Source organism: Leucopleurus acutus, assembly GCF_964270905.1.
Source record: "Leucopleurus acutus genome assembly, chromosome: 10".
Classification (NCBI taxonomy): Eukaryota; Metazoa; Chordata; class Mammalia; order Artiodactyla; family Delphinidae; genus Leucopleurus; species Leucopleurus acutus.
The window spans coordinates 104,249,647-104,268,201 of record NC_139153.1 but is presented as its reverse complement, the minus strand read 5'-3'; the positions used below and the strand labels follow the sequence as shown (position 1 = coordinate 104,268,201).

Sequence of the window (18,555 nt, the reverse complement as noted above, 5' to 3'; positions counted from 1 at the left end):
TGGGTCAATAAATCTGAAGGAAAACTTTTAAGTTAACAAGACTGTTTGGGCCTCCAGTTGCCGAAGTGTTGGGTTACACTGAGGGGAAATGAGAGGGGGGAGAGGGGGGCCGAGGTTCTCGGGAGAGAGCCAGCTCTGCACCCCGAGGTGCAGGCAACGCGGTGGGAACTCCACTGTAAGGCCAGGGTGCACACGGTCGGACTTGATTTTTGCTGCTTGAAGCTCACAGGTGTCTGATTTTGCGTGCATATCTTGAGAGAGTTGCTGCAATGCCAGGGCTCCCAGAAAAGAAAAGGATGCTGACGTGACCATCCACCAGGAGAACAAAGCCGATGACAGGATAAAGCCAGGACTCAAGGGGGAGAGGGAACGGTCACCAGCACTTGGTTTCCTTTACTGTCTTCGCTCTGTAACTGCCTTATGGCCAGTGGGCTAATCAGCTCATTTTCTCTGAGGAAGCAGGGACAACAAGAGCCTTTTACTCAGCTCACAGAGCAAAGCTGGCTACCTGGAGGGTTTGCTTTCGCGCATGAGCATGGCTCTAATGGAAGCCTTTCCAACCTCACGTCCTTCTCTCCAGTCTTTTAAATCGCACCCAGCGGGGCCACGGAGTCCTCTGGGGCTGCACCCAGACCCCCTCAACCATCCCAGAGGCTGGTCCCCAAAACAGCAACCGTGCCTCGGCCACCTACATTACTGGGGCCATTCTGCTTTTCTCTCTGTCACTTCAGGGATTTGGGGTAAAAAGCGCTGCTCTGTGCTAACCCTGCCAGTGAATCGGAACTTCAGGGCCAGCTGGTCCCCTCAGCTGATCACACCACCCTGAGTCACTGGCTCCCCCACTACCAGAGGACAGATACATCTCTTATTTATCACGAACTGTATACGCTTTCACTGGAAATTATAGAAGGTCAAAATGTGCTAAAGTAAAACACAAAGCCAATAAACAGAAAGTTCTAGAAACTTACTAGAGAGTCACTTCTAAGCCTTATCAATGCACATTTTTACATGCAGTAATGTGTTTATTCTATTTCGTGCTTCCCCCAAGCTCTTTACTATCATACGCTCACTTCCATTGGCAGCTGAAATGCATCGCTCTTGATATTTTCTAGGCCAAGGTCATCTGTGCAAATTCAAAGGCAGAGAACTCCAGGACCTCAGTGGAATATTTTTCCAAGTGCTTCAACAAAATTAAAACTTTTGTTTGAGGAAAAAAAAAAAAATGGTCGCCGAGTACCCTGCAGCCAACGTTCTAAAGAAGTTGAGTGGCTTTCTATTCCAAAGAGAAATTAAAACAGGCATCTTACTGTCTGTATTAGAGTATCAACTTTCCACCTTTTTTATCTTATTTTAGGAACTGATGGGTCCCTTTCCTGTCACATAGAACTTATAGCTCCATCTTTACATTCTTAGATTTCCATGAGGTAGCTTATTGGTTTAGCCCTTTAAGATGGTTCAATGTCATGCTGTTTGATTTTATGAAGTACTGATATAGGAAGTGGTCTGAAATGTATGCTTTATCTTTCTTTTTTCTGTCATGTTCAATATGCACTTAAGTATTCTAAGATATACTGTTTGTTTTCTAAGTAGGGGGAGCATGTATTATTAAACATTTGTTCCTGTGTATTGAAAGGGTACACATCCATGCCATTTTGTAAGGCTGTATGGTGGTGTGCTGTAGGGCTCTGATGTAGCCCATAAGCATTCCAGAGCCGCAGTTCTCAAAGTGTGATCCGGGGTCCCTGGAGGTCCCTGCCTGAGACCCTGTAATTCGGTCTCCAGGGCAAAATTATTTTCTAATAACACGAGGATGTTGTGTCTTTGCCATTATCCTTCTCTCGTGAGTGTGCAGGGGTCCTCCAGAGGCCACCTGAGTTGTGACACTGCAAGACTGTCAGAGCAGATTAGAGAATCCAACTGTCTTCTATTCATCCAGACATTAAAGAGATTTTTTTCAAATGTGAAATAATGCTACTCTTCTTACTAATATTTTGTTTTTAAAAACAGTTATTCTTCATAAAATATTTCTACCATGTTATTTTTTTAAAGAATTAATAAATATCTCTTAAATATCACTGTTTTATTTTCTAATATGGTAAATATTGGTAGATACAAGCCACAAAAGCAAAAGTAGCTTGAGATCCTCAATAATTTTTAAGAGGGTGTTAAGGGGAGGGGATGGGGCTCTGAGATGAAAACGGTTCGCAGAACTCTGGTCCAGGGCACTCAGGCGGCTTCCAGTTTGGGGCTCCTCTACTGCATGGTTTCAGTTTATATGAAAATGTGGGTACTTGTAATTGTGATCTGTGTGTGAAAATGTATCTAGATGACCAACTTTGTTCCAAGTCCAAATCAGCCCCTTACTTTGGAAGAAGCATACAGCCATTCAAACATCAGCCTTAAGCCTGGAGGAGAGCGATCCCCACTAGGAAAACAGGCCTTAGTATTTGCTCATTTGGCTTACTTAAAGTATTGAATACCACACTAACAGTTCTTATGAATTGAGATCTTAGTTTTGGATTCAAGAAGCAGATTCTCTTGGATCAGCGCTTATACTGTCAAAGCAATTCAAGTCATTAAAAGTCTCTGAATGTGGGCACGGGCGCCCCATCCATTGTCAAAGGAAACTGTGCGGGCACCACGGTCGTCAGAGACCCTGGTCTGTGGGCCCATCTGTAACTTAAATAGGGCTGTGGAAACACCTTTTCAACTTGATCCATTTTGGATTTTGGTACAAAAGCCTTCTGTTATTACAGCCATTAGTATGTGTCAGTGACATATAATGGATTTGAATTTGCCCAGGTTAGAATTTAGGATTCTTCCATTTCAAAACAGGAAAAAGGCTCTGTTGATATTTTCACACACTAATACCTATAATCGAAACCTAAGGTTTTATCTAAGCAATAGTTATCTTTCAAAAATAGGAGCATAACAGATACACTCAAATTCACAGATCAGCTCATGTTTCCCTCAGAGCTGAAAGCCACAGTTCACTCGACGTGTCTGTCATTGTGCTGCCATCAGGCCTCTTCAAGTGCTGACATGTCCAGTCCTAATGACAAATGTCATCTGCATACATGGTCTCCATTTAGACCCGAGAATCTCAGTATTGGGGGGTGGGGGCAGAGGTAGTCTGTGTGCTTTGGAAAAGCACGTTCAGCATTTTAGCTGTGTGTGGTTTTTGTTTTTTTTTTTTTTTAGTTATAATATTTATTCAAAGAACAGATTCAAAGAACAGATTAGAGAAAGTGAGATTTATTGACAGGGATCTTGTACTTACAATGACAGATTTTTACTCTCTTATAAAATCCCTTCCTTGCTTCAATCTAAACCGAAGGGTAGAACCATGGACTGTAAACCCCACAAGAGCAGGAACATGTGTGTGTTTCATGCTGTTTGGGCAAATGACCATAATGTGAACCCAGTTAAAATTCACTGGAATAATTATGGATGAAAGAATGAATTTCAAAAACTGAAATATTGTTCTAATTTTTAACAAAGATACCAAAACAATTCAATGGGGGAAAAGGAAGGTGTTTTCAATAAAGCTCTAGAACAACTGGGTATCGCACAGAAAAGGATGAATCTCCACCCCTACCTCACACCACACACAAAAGCAGTTGTAGGTGGACCACAGATCTTGAGATAAAAGCTAACACTACAAAGCTCCCTGAAGAGACACGGCCACAGAGACGAGCAGACTCTGGAGGGAGACACAGTAACACTAACCTTGAAGGGAGAATGAGAAACCAAACTTGACGACGACCAAAGACTGCACATCAGAGGAAACCACAAAGAAAGTGAAAAGGCAACCAGAGACCGGGAGAAAACACTCCCACTGCACACAGCTGACGGAGGACTTGATCCTACACAATATAAAGACCTCCGGCAAACTAGCGCAGGAGAGCCAGGAGCCCGAGAATTTTCAGACTGAGCGCACCATCATCTGCCCAGGGAAGCAGAGTCGGAGCAGCCAGCAGGGAGGAAGCCTGGGCTCATCCAAGCAGCCCTGCTACCCGGCCCCCCACGGGAGTGGCGCACAGTTGGTAAAGGAAATGGCAAGAGACTTCCAGTTAACCAGAGAGGCAGAAAGGTGAGTGGGAAATTATAACGGAGCGCGAGACGACGCAGTATGAACCTCGAGGGGGCGTGGCTGAGCACAAGGGCAGCCCTCAAGGTCACATCCCTGGTTTCATCTCCTTCCAGTCTTATCTGCATTAGTGCCCCTTCCACATACACACTTGGGTCTCACTTGCCCATCTCTGTTCTATGCAGAGATACACAGCAACGACCATGGCGAGGTTCTAGTTAATTCTGTGTAGAATGGACAGGTAGGCGTAACACCCAGAACTTACTTTCAAATGGAAGGAACGTTCTTGGAATTTTCTTGTTGATCAGTATTTGGAGTTTGGCTTTTGAAACAAGTTCTTGAGAGTGTTTCATGCTGTTAAGTAGTAACTGAGTTTCTCTAGCCCTGGAATTTGTCAGACATACACATATAACAATTGCATCAAAGGAAGCACATTTCCAGCTTAAAAAGAAAACAACAAGAAGTAAGTCCTGCCTGATGTAGCAATTCTGAAAAAGATCCGTTTCCTCTGTTGAGAATTTCAAGATCACCTTTTCCTCCAAACATATTAAAAGGTGAGGACGGTTGGAATTAAACCGAAGTCAACATTACAAAATACTACTGATATAAATGGAGACTTGAAAAAAAAGAACTCCTAAGCTCTCACTGACACCACTTGCACTAGCATATGCTGTGTGTGTGTGTGTGTGTGTGTGTGTGTGTGTGTGTCTGTGTCTGTGGTGTGCATGCATATACAGACCTACCTACCTCTGTGTCCACTTCTGTATCCCTCCCTCGGATATATGTAATTAAGTTGAAGGTCCTTGTCTTTTTCTTTTTCAAAGATGATTTTACATCAGTTATTTTCCATGAACACATCTGGTGTTTCTTTAAAGCCTGAATTTACTAATGAAAGAAGGATTTGTGCTTTTTCAACATAAATCCATTTTATTTTCTCCAGGCTCTTCCTTCTCTACTCAAAGCTGATGACTTCTTAAACCAAAATGGTTGGTCAGAATCCAATCAAGAATATAAAGGCAACTGAATAAATAAAACCATGAAGTAAGTGTAAAATATTAGTGTCCAGACATCCAAGATGTATGCGGCTACTATGAAACTTCCACAGCTGTACCGGCCTGGAGCCCATGTGGTCCCCCAGATTTAACAGGACCCATTACCAGTAAGAGTTTTATTTGCTTAATAAATTACATTCTAAAGCACAATAGCCTAGGTTCATAGCTGTAAAATTGCCAAATATTGTCAATGACCACTCTCTGGTCATAAATAACAAAATAATCTATGACTCATTGGATTTTTGATTCCCAGGGCAATTCTTTCTCACCATTACTCAAAAATGTAAAAAAGTGCCTCTACGTGGCATTTTATGGAGGTTATAAATTACTCAGAGGAGACGACACAGGACAGATTTGTTGGCCAAGTAACAGGAACCAGCCAACCGAGTGCGTAAATTAAAGAGCCAGTGACAAAGAAGAGGGCTAGTGAAAGAATTCTGCAATCTAGGAATAGACGAGGATTAACTACGAAAAGAGAGGAGGGGGTGGAAGGACAGGGGTGCACAGACCCTCCCGGAGCAGTTACGCGACCGCTAGGGGCGACGTATGAAAGTGGTCGGACCGTGGCCTCAAAGAACAAAGCTGTCACCCTGGAAATACAGTTTATGTCCACAGCCTCAGGGTGGACACTGACATCTAACAGGTGCCGCAGAGATAAACCTGGCATGGTTATTTTTTTTTAACTAATAGCAATTTTCAAATTGATTCAGTTGATTAATAGTTCTTCCATTTATTCAAAGAACAGATACTGAGCAGGTGCTGTGTGCCCACCCTGAGGCCAGGGGCTGGGGCGCGGACAGCAATCAGGCACAGCCCTGCCGCCCTGGAGGCTGGGATGCGGGGCGGCCCCGGCCTGGGATGGTACAGTCTGAAGGCTCCTAAGCTGACCCAGCCGGGGTGGGAAGGCCAGCTCAGGGGCGGCTGTGCTCGGAGGACCGGTGAGAGGACAGCGGGGAGGCAGGATGGAGACAGTTTTCGGGCAGATGGACCAGAGTAAATAAAGGCGGCCTGGAGAGCCTGGTCTGTCCCGGGAACAAACAGGGAGATGAGGGGGAGGGAAGGGGGGCCATCGCAGGGGTCTCCTCGGCCCAAGGGGGTGAGGACAAGGTCACACCGGCTTTAGGAAGGTTACCTGCCTTCAGCGCCGTGGCTCAGGGCATCTGACGCTGAGGACCAGTCAAGCATGTTTCAACAGAACCATCTTGGAAACTAAAAATTTATCTTGGTGGTGGCAGTTAATTATGAAAACTAGAACAGACCTGGCTGCCTTCTTTTCACACGCACTGAACACGTGAGGGCCCAGTGCTTTGCCTGGGATCGGCGGTGGCGGCCGCAGCAGGGTGCCTCGGGCGGCGCTGAGACGGGCTGCCCTGTACCGGGCTCACCGGCCCCTCCTCTCTTCGTGGGGCTCCTTCTCCTCGTTGTTCTCAGGACAACTGGCAATGGCTTAGGACGGCTCTGACAACGGGAAGTAGAATCTTGTTGATTAGTTTGTCCCACGCAGCGAGGACAGAGTCTAAAAGCTTCTTTTAGTCTCTTATGACTTAGAGGGACTGCTGTGCTGGGTAAATTCTCAGGCCCACCGAGGCTGAAAGGATGAAATAATCCTTTAAAAACTTTCACCTTGTCCGTGGAAATACGTCCTGTTTCATAGGAGTCAACCAAGAACAGAGTCCTGAGGCTTTTCTGGGATTCACTGTGCAGCTACGAAGTTTGAACTGCTCTGAACAGACATTTGGACCAACAAGTGATGCACGTTTACTAGCAGCTAAGTTTCATTCATCTTTATGTCCCCGACAACTCCCACCGGTATTCTGCACTTGGTAGGTGATTAAATACATCTTGCATGAATGAAGGAAATGCGTGCTGCTTTTAATTATTAGTAGACTATTACATTTTACTATATCTTCAACATATAAAATTTCATATGTATGATCACTACCAGTATTTTGATTGTACACAGTTTGTTTTTAAACTAAAGACCTCCATAATGCTTTGGGGGACTTAATGGCAAAGGAGGTATCTTGCCTCTTGCCTGGGAACAGCCACAGGCATGACCTCTGTGCCTTGCTGAAGGGTGCAATACTGCCCATCCCCCATCGCCCGTGGACAGCAGGAACTCCACCTGCGATAACAGTGACTGCTGGTTTGTAGTCCCACTTTGCTCTCCACCGTTCTCCGAATAAGTTGGATGGTCCGTTTTCTTTCTTTTTTTGGAAACTGTTTATTTCCGTCCACCTATTTCCATTTCAAGAGTTTGCGGAAGAACAGTTTACGACCACTCAGTGGCTGTCCTACCGCTCGGCGGCCTGAGCAGTGGCAGCTGCAGACCGGTCTTCAGCGGCAGGCTGAGCGCTGCAGTCCTCAGCGGGGAACCGCTGAGCGGGCGCGGGGGCACCTGCACACCTTCGCACCAGGCCGCCACCTCCGGCTGCTCAGCAGGGAACTCAGGAGGTGGCGTGGTCCATCCACCCTGAAATTCCTCCTTGGCCACAGCCTTCTCAGCTGCCGCCTGCTCGTCCTTTTCAATCTCTTCAGGGTCTCTGCAGAAGTAGAGGTCAGGCATGACCTCCCAGGGGTGTTCACGGGAGATGGTGCCACGCATGCGCAGAACTTCCCGGGCAAAGCATCCACCACATCAGACCCCCTGAGTGAGCTCCCCTGTTGTTGCATGGGATGGCAATGTCCACACATCACAGAGGAGAGAGTGTGTCACACAGAGCAACGGCAGGCAGGTTAGCATAAGAGGCCTCTGTGAGAGGCAGGTGGGCAGCCCTGGGCTCAGTAGCCACTGGAAGACTTGGCTCCCGGAAGGCGGCCTGGATCTGGTTAGTGAAGGTCCCGGGAGTGAAGCGGCCAGAGACAGAAGTGGCTCCAGTGGCAGCAGCAAACTTCAGTCCAGCTCGCTGGCCAGTGTTCCTGGAGGATACGACGCTGACATCAGCTGGGTTTTCAATGGCAACCATGGCACGAGCTGCCAACAGAAGCTTCTCCCAGGTTCTCTTCAGATTTATGATGTAGATGCCATCACTTTTGTAGATGTGCTGCTCCATTTGCAAGTCAAGGCTGGTGCCAACTAAGTGGGTTCCTGCTGCAAGGAATTTGAGGACATCCTCCTCCTTCATTTGCAGGACGTCAAGGGCTCCGGACATTGTGAGAGCTTCCCTTTAAGTTACGATGGGAATCCAGAACAACGCCGTACGGACCCCTGCCTGACTGGCGCGGAAAGAAGCTTGATGGTCCTTTAAAGCAAGGACTATGTTCACATAATCCTCTTTCAACACCTAACACACATCCACTGAGATTAAGTACCTAATTTTAAAATGCTTTGCGTCCATAATTTTGGAATTAGAAGCTCTGGTGTTCATTCATCTTATTCGTCTAACTAATGTTTACTGAGCACCTACTATGCTCCTGGTACAGCGCTGGATATATAAAAATAACGACACCTTCTTACTGTCACGGAAATCACAGTCGAGGAGGAGAAGAGAATTAGGGTTAAGATATGGGAAATGCTAAAATACAGCTCTATACACAATGCCACAGAAGCACAGTGGAGGGAGGAGCTGTTCTGAATGGGACGAAAGCTGGGCTGGAGCAACGCTTACAGAGGTCAGATCTCAGATGAGGACCTAGTAAGATGCAGGGAGCTCACAGCCCAAGAGAGGCTGTGTAGCCTGGGCCAGGTGACGGGAAGAGCAGGGTCACAGGCCTGGCCGCGCAGGGTGGGCTGCGGGATGCCTGGCTCTCCCGGCCACTCATGTGAAAAGCTCATGAAAGGGAGGCTGAAGGCAGCAAACGGGGACCAGGTGAATCTTACTGAGGACTTTAGACTTTTGGTAGCTCAGGTTGCGTTGAGAGATGCAGAGAGAACCGGAGGTCCCCAGTGGAGCAGCTGTAGAATCTTCCAAAAAATTCAGGAGGAGGATGTGAGGTAGGCAAAGAAGAAAGGGAAGGGAAGGGGGAGAGGGAAAGGAGGATGAGGAGCGAGGGGAGGACACAGGGGAAGGAAGGGGGGAGGGAGGGGGAGGGGAGAGGGAGGAGGAGGGGAGGGGGGAGAGGGAGGGGGAGAGGAGAGGGAGGGGAGAGGAGAGGGAGGGGAGGGGAGAGGGAGGGGAGGGGAGAGGGAGGGGAGGGGAGAGGGAGGGGAGGGGAGAGGGAGGGGAGGGGAGGGGAGGGGGGAGGGGAGAGGGGGGAGGGGAGAGGGGGGAGGGGAGAGGGGGAGGGGAGAGGGGGAGGGGAGAGGGGGAGGGGAGAGGGAGGGAGGGGGAAGGAGAGGGAGGGGAGAGGGAGGGGAGGGGAGAGGGAGGGGGAGGGGAGAGGGAGGGGGAGGGGAGAGGGAGGGGGAGGGGAGGGGGAGGGAGAGGGAGGGGAGGGGCGGGGAGGGCAGGGGCGGGGAGGGCAGGGGAGGGGAATGAAATTATTTTAGGAACAACTATTCCTAAGTCATTCCTATTTTCATCTGATTTACGAAAAAGAAGGAATTCTTACGGGCTTCCTTTTTCATCTGAAAACTCTACATGATGTCCCAGGAGACAGAGAGAATCATAAAATCCCTAAAGAGGTGCCTTGGGAGTAATTAGTTCTAGATAGCTAATAATGGATGGCTGAGAAAACAGAGAAAGCTCCAGAGCTTTTAATAAGAGCATCTTCCAAGGATTACGACATCCCCACGAGACCCTTAAGAGCTTCAAGTGTAAGAGAAAAAGCAATTCACTGGCCTTCCTTTAGAAAAGAAGTCTCTACTAACTTACACTCTTCGAATATGATTTAAAGCAAAAACTTCTTAAAAATGTTTCTTAGCACAGTCAACTAAACATAGAATTGTCCCATCCTAGTGTTCTCTAGTTGGAAACTGAAATATTGGGGGAAAGTCGCAGAATAAACTCCATTCATTGTTTAATACAATCAGTAATACTTGGTTTCATATAAAGAAATGTAGGGACTGGATTATAAATCATACTTGCTTCTTGAGAGCACATTTTGAAAATCTGGCATCACAAACGTGGTGCATTGGTGCAGCTCCTGGCTCCGGGGCGACCTGAAGCCTGTCCCCCTTCTCGTGTTTCCATTTTCATGTCAGCAGATCTCACCTGTTGATAAGAACTAATACTGACCACAGAATTTTAAGCCCAATCAGAATATCAGTTCCGGGGTAAGAGTCTGACTAAATCTACCTTGGCTACCAAGAGTTTCCAGCTCCCCAGGCCGGGAGGTTTCATTCCCTTCCTCACAGAGACGGGAATCTTCTCACAAAGGAGAAGCACCCACTTCCAAAGGACCATGGCTAGAAGGGCTTTTTCTTCCTTCTAAAAGAAGGGTAACTTTTGGGACCAGAAAGACTGTCAGAACATTAGGACAAGTCTTGCAATGTTTTCGACATTAAGACCCAAGATAAGGGTACCCGGGAAAAAAAAGTGCAGCTGCCTTTGGAACATTCAGGGACCACCCAGGCTGCTCTCTCAAAGTCTGTCCATGTGCCACAGGGCTATTATGAAGACTTAAATGGTGTAAGACTCAACAATATAAAAGCTACTTAATGTCTATAGTTTTAAAGAACTCTCAAGTGGAAGATGAGCAGATTTAATTTGAAGGTATTTAATGTTTTTACCAAAAAATCTGTGTGTGTGTGTGTGTGTGTATTTCAAAGCTCACATATTGAAACAGTTCTGCTTTATAATTATAATTATAAATTCTAAATTTCATTATACAGAACCAATTAAACAACTGGCATTTATTTTATGATTTTGTAAAATTTCTTGACATTTCAGTTTCTGGATATTTCAGTTTCCAATGAAAAATGATAGGATGAACAGTTCATCCTATTTATTTTGTTTATTTTAAATCAAATGTGAAAACACGAGTCACATTTGGGGACAATAGGACACATTCAATAAAACATCATAAATTCTAAGACAAAACATACGTGATCATGCTACGAAATACCCGTCTGTAAGACGAAATGAATTCTGCTGTGGGTTAGACCCCCCAAGTGCGTACTACGTCTCTCTCAACATAAAAGCTGGGACTTGCTCTGTCTTGAAATGCTTTAGGATCATTTAAGACATTTTCCCCCCGTGCATATACTGCCTGCAGTAACAAAGCCATTCATCTAGTTAAAAATTTCCACAATTCACCCCAGGTTTGAGGCAAGTTCAGAGCGTTAGTCCACCCCATAAATAATATGTTTAACCCACCAAGTGACCATGTGCAAATATATACAGAAAAAGTGATACTTTCACAAAGTAAACATTAGACAACTATTTTTGGAAAAAGAAGTTATGGTGGAAAATCTCAGTGCCTTTGTTTTTGCTATTAAATTCTCGAAGGAGGCTACTTGTGGTCTGGACTTACTGATCACACATGAAAAGGTACCTGGACAGAGGTGGCAGCCCTGCCCATGGGCTCAAAAGGAGACGTTCAGTCCACTTGATGGGTAACACCATGGAATAATCCATTTCTTGGAAAACTAGGGGAAAATTAGCCTGAATGTTTGTTTGTTTTTCTCCTTTGTGGTGGCTCACATGCTTTGAACCCCACTTTATTAAAGAGTCAGTAAGTTGCTCAAGTGAGATTTAAAAATATAAACCCACCCCCATTCACACAAGGTGAGGAACAAGCCTTTCGATTCCTTTCTTTCCTTTCTTTCTTTCTTTCCTCTTTTCTTTCTTTCCCCTTTCTTTCTTTCCTCCTTCCTTCCTTCCTTCTTTCTTCCCCCTTTCTTTCTTTTCCTTCTTTCTTTCTTTCCTTTTCTTTCTTTCTTTCTTTTCCTTCTTTCTTTCTTTCCTTTTCTTTCTTTCTTTCGTTCCTTCCTTCCTTCCTTCTTTCTTTCCTCCCGTCCTCCCTTCCTTCCTTCTCTCTCTCTTTCTTTCTTCCTTTCCTTTTTTCTTTCTAATGAAAAAGAACAGGAGCAGTAAAAGGCCAGGATGAGTGTGCAGATAACTTCCTATTTAATTATACAGCTCTTTGGATGGCCCCTTATTCTGATGTCCTCTCTCGCTTTTATTCTTGCAAATTTCACTCATGAGAAAACCCAGACTGGTAGAATATTGCAAAGCAGAGAGAAAAAGGAAGCACTTCAATTGGTAAAAGCAGTCTGTGTATGACACAATACATTTCTGATCTCTGACACGTGGTGTCTGCTAGTAACACCGCTGTCTGCAAAGGAGAAGTCGCTGAGCAGAGGGCCTGCTGTCCCACGGGTACGGGCGCTGAGCTGAGCGGAGGCCTGGCCTCCATATGACTCTGACCCTGACCTGACTGGTGAGGTGGCCGGGCAGGGCCGGCACTGGCAGAGAAGTAATCACTTACTCCCTGACCCTAACCCATCCCATAGTTCCGAGCACCTACTGTGTGCTCAGCTATGTTCTTGGCGGCATTTACGGGAATTCTGCCACACATACCAGCAGCTTTAATCATCTCCACTCATCGCTACCATCTTAACAGAAATGGTATTTTTATGACGTCCTTCTAGACGAGGAAAGTGAGGTCCAAAGAGCTTATTTAGCTGTCCTAAATCACATCAACTAAGGACCAGGCTAGGGCTGCATCCCAGTGCTGTCTCATTTCAAAGCTCAGGAACTCCTGATGGCAATATTACAGGGATTCCACAAAGTACCACTGTTAGATTTATTCAGGTACATTAACCCTCTTCCAAAATACAGGTATCTGGGACTTCTCTGGTAGTACAGTGGTTAAGAATCCACCAGCCAATGCAGGGGACACGGGTTCAAGCCCTGGTCCGGGAAGATCCCACGTGCCGCAGAGCAACTAAGCCCGTGCGCCACAACTACTGAGCCTGAGCTCTAGAGCCCGCGAGCCACAACTACTGAGCCCACGTGCCACAACTCTGAGCCCGTGCACCTAGAGCCCGTGCTCCACAACAAGAGAAGCCACTGCAATGAAGAGTAGCCTCTGCTCGCCGCAACTAGAGAAAGCCTGTGTGCAGCAACGAAGACCCAACGCAGTCAAAAAAAATTAATTAATTAATTAAAAAAATAAAAGACCTCCCTCCCGAAAATACAGGTATCCATAGAGGGAAGATGTCAGACTGCTATTGGCAATTCAAAACATTTGGCCGTGTTTTCTATTTTTTTATAACTTTAAAAGTCATACATTCTCACTGTAACAAATCAAAGAACACAGACGTACATACAGACTCTCTCCACCTCTTTCAAACAAAGCTGAATTCAACCCACTGACCAAGTCCGAATTTGGCATTTTCCTTTCATACTGTTTTCTCTGCTCATGCTAACTGCAGCAAATAGATACACACAGACACTTTTCTTTTTTTTAAGTTGCGGAAGCTTTTCTTTTTGTCCTTTGACCACAGGACGCTGCTTCCATGGGAGTTTCAATGGAGGAGTGGCAATAGGCTCTCGGGAGACCAGGGAAACTGCCCGAGGAAAGCAGGTCTGGTAAGATTATCAGAGTTACCATGTCATTAAGAAAACATCCTTCTCCTTCCTTCTGGAGCAGGATCTAGAAAGCCAGTCACTAATGAATTAGCCATGACCGCACTTAGGAGCAGCAGCAGGGCTATATACACGCTGGTGTCCACACACACCTATGTCATCCACTGCTGCCCTGCACACGCGCACACACACACACACACACACACACACACACACACACACACACACGATGCTGCTGACGGCCTACGACCTGCAACATGCCTTCCTGTTCCAGCACCAATGGGTCTGCGTTTTCTTTCAACTTGGCAAGGTTAAAAAACAGACTCGTCATAAGTGTGTAATGTCTTGAACCAAAATAGACTTCCTTAATGATTTGTTTTCTCCAATTTCACCACAAAATGTAATGCAGCCAACAAAAGAACTATTCTTCCCTGCGTATAATAACATGTTATTCAACAATCATGTAAGAGAGCCTATACGTGAGACTGCCAAGGGTCTGAAATGGAGTTTCTAACTGAAATGTTTGCGAAGAAACCTTTTTTTTTATTTTTCAAGTTTCACTCCAAGGCTTTGAGTGAAGTGATATAAATATCTAGGAATATACAGTTTTGCTTTACTACTGTAACGTGTTTACAGAAGTAGTTACGGCTTACTTTGTAACACGGGCCACTGAAAACATCAACCATAAAAACATATACAAATACAAACGAGTTCTCAGCAGGTCATTTACTTTGTAGCAGAACCAAACCCATTAACTGCTTCTGTCCCTGTGAGGGCAAACGGCTCCCCGTGAGGCCGCCTCGGGAGCACTGCTCAGCTTTCTGGGGGGCTCACAGCAGGCCATTCGCTGGGCAAAGAGAAGGGGGAGGGGAAAGGCCTGCTGGAGCCTAAAGGAGGTTATAATAAAATGAGGTCATGAGCTTCTTCCTTTTTTTTTTAAGGAGAATGCAAAAGAAAGAAAAATTATAATGCCGTAAAGAGCTAAGAAAAAGGGGAAAAAGTGAAATCACTTTATTAAGTTTCCTGAAATATATAGTTGGTCTTAAAATATGCCTCCTAGTCACTAGCCCAACAGAAAACTACAGAAGACGGGAAAACGTAAAATCCCCATCTGAATGCACGTTGCAAATTCATGGTATAAATACGACAATGGATAACAATATTACCAAAAATGTTCTGGATCTATTACATTTCTGGGAAACTTAACTGAGTATATGAAAATGTATTAGCCAAGAGAAAGTAGAGCTAATGAATTTTAAAAACTAGAATATGAAAGACAGATTATTGTAATGACTTAACTTTGAAATGACTCCAACTTAGGGTTTCTCTAAGTCAAAGTTTTCTCCCAAGTGAGAGAAGAAATGCTACCTGGGCGGTGGTGGTGGTGGGGGAAACAGTACAAGCACACACATGCATACACACACACATATACCCATAGACACACACAGATACACATACACACATATACACATACATATATACACACACATATAGACACACACACACATGCACACACATATACACATACATACATACACATATACCCATAGACACACACAGATACACACACATATACACAAACATACAGACACACATATACCCAGACACACATACACACACATGCACACACATATCCACATACATATATACACACACATACACACACACGCACACATATACACATACATATATACACACACATATACCCATAGACACATACATACATACACGCACACATATACCCAGACACACATAGATACACACACACATGCACACACACATATATACATACATACACACACACATAATCATAGACACGCACACACATATACACATACATATATACACACATATACCCACAGACACACACAGATACACACCCATACACACACATATATATACCCACATATATAAACACATGCATACACACTCTATACACACATATACACACATAGATATACTCACACAAACACATGCACACACACTCTATACACACATACATACATATATACATACACACATACCAACAGACACACACACACATATACCCACATATACAAACACATGCATACACACACTCTATACACACATATACAACACACATGAACACACATATACACATACATATATACACACACATACTGACACAGATACACACACATGCACACACATATCCACATACACACACACACACACATACCAATAGACACACATAGATACACACACATATACACACATGATATACCCACATATATAAGCACATGCATACCCACACTCTATACACATACATAACATGCATATACACACATGCACACACATATACACATGCATATATACAAATGTATACACACATATACATACACACGTATTGTATATATACATGTAATACACAGGTGCATATACACACATATGCCCGTACACACATATATACACATACATTCACATCATGTATGTAGCACACACATATACATAAACACTAGATTATAAAAATCAGTGCACTCTGCATTTTAGATTTCGGCGGGGAGCCTGGGTTTAGATCCCAGATCTACTATGTGCCCCCCCCTGTGATCCTGGGTAAGCCATTTCACCCTCCTTTGCCTCAGACTAAGGAGAGCACCACTCACCTACAGGGCTACTGAGACATAAAAAGTTAACACAGGCAAGGCCCAGGTGTCCTACCTCATCCGTAGCAGGTGCTGACGCTAGTAAACTCAAGAGAGAGCTAAACTCAATGGGCTTCAGCATTTCTTGTGGAAACTACTGGCTGTAACTTGTCACATCAGGAAAGCTGCATGGAAGAGGCCTGTTCCTTGAAGGATACTTCTTTCTAGCTGCTTCAAAATCGGCATGTTGGGTCAGGTTTCTCCACCAAGACAAGAAGATGACAGGCAGAAGCTGCGGGGGTCATGCTAACCTCACTGCTCCCTTGATCATGAAAACATACAATGAAGTAATATGGTGCATGCAGGCAACCTTCATGCTAAGCAGAAACTACTCCTGCAATTTAGAGTGTTTCCCTTGGCGACCTGCACAACAATAACTACGTACATCAGACAAAAACTTCCGTCTGGTACTAATATAAAAGCCCTCTGACAATATAAGCATTATTTAACGAAACTGTGTATTTCCTAATCTGTTGTTATCGTTTATAAGCTATCTATCTTGACTCAGCAGTAGTGAAATGAGACTCACATGCTTGAAAACATTTAGCATAAATTTTAAGTGGGGAGAAAGAACTCAGGGTGATATTTGCTATTCATGCATTACTGAAAGATGTATGAACTTTATTATGAAAAACTAAAAGGTGGATAAAGAATCCCTTGGTAATAAAAATGTACACATAAAAAGTATTGGATATCAAAATCCAATGAAAAATTTTCCCCCTTTGGCAGTCAAACAAAAATTCCAGGAAAATAGTTTAACCTCCCTTCACAAAGTTCAAATGTAGCTATTGGTTATTAACTTGCTAATGTAAGAGATAATATTTTGGTACAGATATCTGACCAATAATTGCTTATATGCCCTATAAAGTTTAGAATTTTTTTTGCATTAAATATATTTAATATGCAATTACTATCATAACAGTCCAACAGCTATTTACTGTACATAATTCTATTCAGATGTATTATAATCTCCTAGAATTCTGCATATTTAAATTTTAATGTAAACCATTCACCTAGAGGGATAAGAGGTGCTCGTAATTATTTTTAGAGAGAAGAATGTTTTAAAGAAGCAGAAAACACGTATACATTGAAGAATAGTTCATTTAGTTTCTAAAATTCTGATAAGCACTGTAATTGACACAATGCTCTGTAACAAAGTCTCAGCTTTAAAAAACTACCACGCATGCGCCTAAATTCATCTTTTACAGAGTCCAAGTATCAAGGAGGATTTCATGCCTGTAAGCCTGAAGAACACTCCGGCTGGTCACTAAGCTGCTCGGCACACGTGGATGAGGGCCTCAGCTGGGGACCTGGCCCTGGGATCCTACCTCAGACCCCATGGTCATTAAGCTGCTTTGTGATTTCAGTGAAGTCCCAGAGCCACAGGTTCCAAATAGGAATTTACCAAAACAGTCATGGAAAGTACTGGCAGAATGGTCCTCCTGTGTCTTCTGGTACGTGGGCTCTGCACATGGACACACATATTACACCCAATTACAGCATCCCAGAGTGAGGGGGAGTCTAGAGAGAGGCAATTACAGCAAACGAGACAGGAAACATCCTCTTTCATCGGTCAAGGAAACAGAAATTGTTCCTTGTCTCCCAGCAAACATGGGAAAACTCTCTAGCATTTCAGCAGTTAGTGGGTCTCCCCGGAGGTGTGGAGAAGAAGTCCACGTTAAATCCTGCTGAGCTGGCAGCCCTCGGGGCTCCTTCTTAGCAGGGCTGCCAGGAGCCGCTGCCGGGGGACGGGCCAGGGACAGGATGGGACAGTGGCCGGGGGCAGGCCCTTCCCGGAGCGTGCCCGGCAAGGGCAGGACGGGTGGGGGAGAACGGGGGGCGGGGGGGGTGGGGGGGAGACTGACGTTTCTTTGGTAATAAAAATGCAATTTATATAAACTATAGGAGACTTGGTGGGAAAGTAAAAGAGGTAATTGTTCGCATTCCAAACGTTTTAATATATAAACTGTGTAACCATCACTCATGAGTAGCGCAGCTGCTAACAATTTCTTTTTTTTTTTTTTTTTCCCCAGGATAGAATTCATGCTGAAGCCAAGAGATGTTTCTCTAGTGAATGATATTTTGAAACTCGGGTCAAAACAGAACTGTGACATAATAAATTTTTAAGAAGTCAGGAAAGCTTGTAGTCTGAAATGTGAAGGAAGCCCCAGTTTTTACCCCAATTAGGAAGGACCTTGTCTGTTTCAGCGCCCAGGACAGCACCGGCTCAGTCCGGAGGGAGGGGCTGCTCCCTGCACACATCTGTTTCCAGCGCGAGGCTGGTATGCAAACTATTGTCCATTGGAAGTGTGTGGGGTAACGTCTGCCAGGGTTAA

General features: G+C 44.7%; 1 protein-coding gene and 1 pseudogene across 3 annotated transcripts in view; both read right to left on the bottom strand.

Annotated features, from left to right (window-relative positions):
* GMDS (GDP-mannose 4,6-dehydratase) overlaps nt 1–18,555 on the bottom strand; it is a 480,937-nt gene that overhangs the window by 142,447 nt on the left and 319,935 nt on the right. The window lies entirely within an intron of this gene.
* Nucleotides 7,415–8,294, bottom strand: LOC309967508 (small ribosomal subunit protein uS2-like; annotated as a pseudogene). The gene has a single exon. The product of its transcript is annotated as a small ribosomal subunit protein uS2-like (transcript).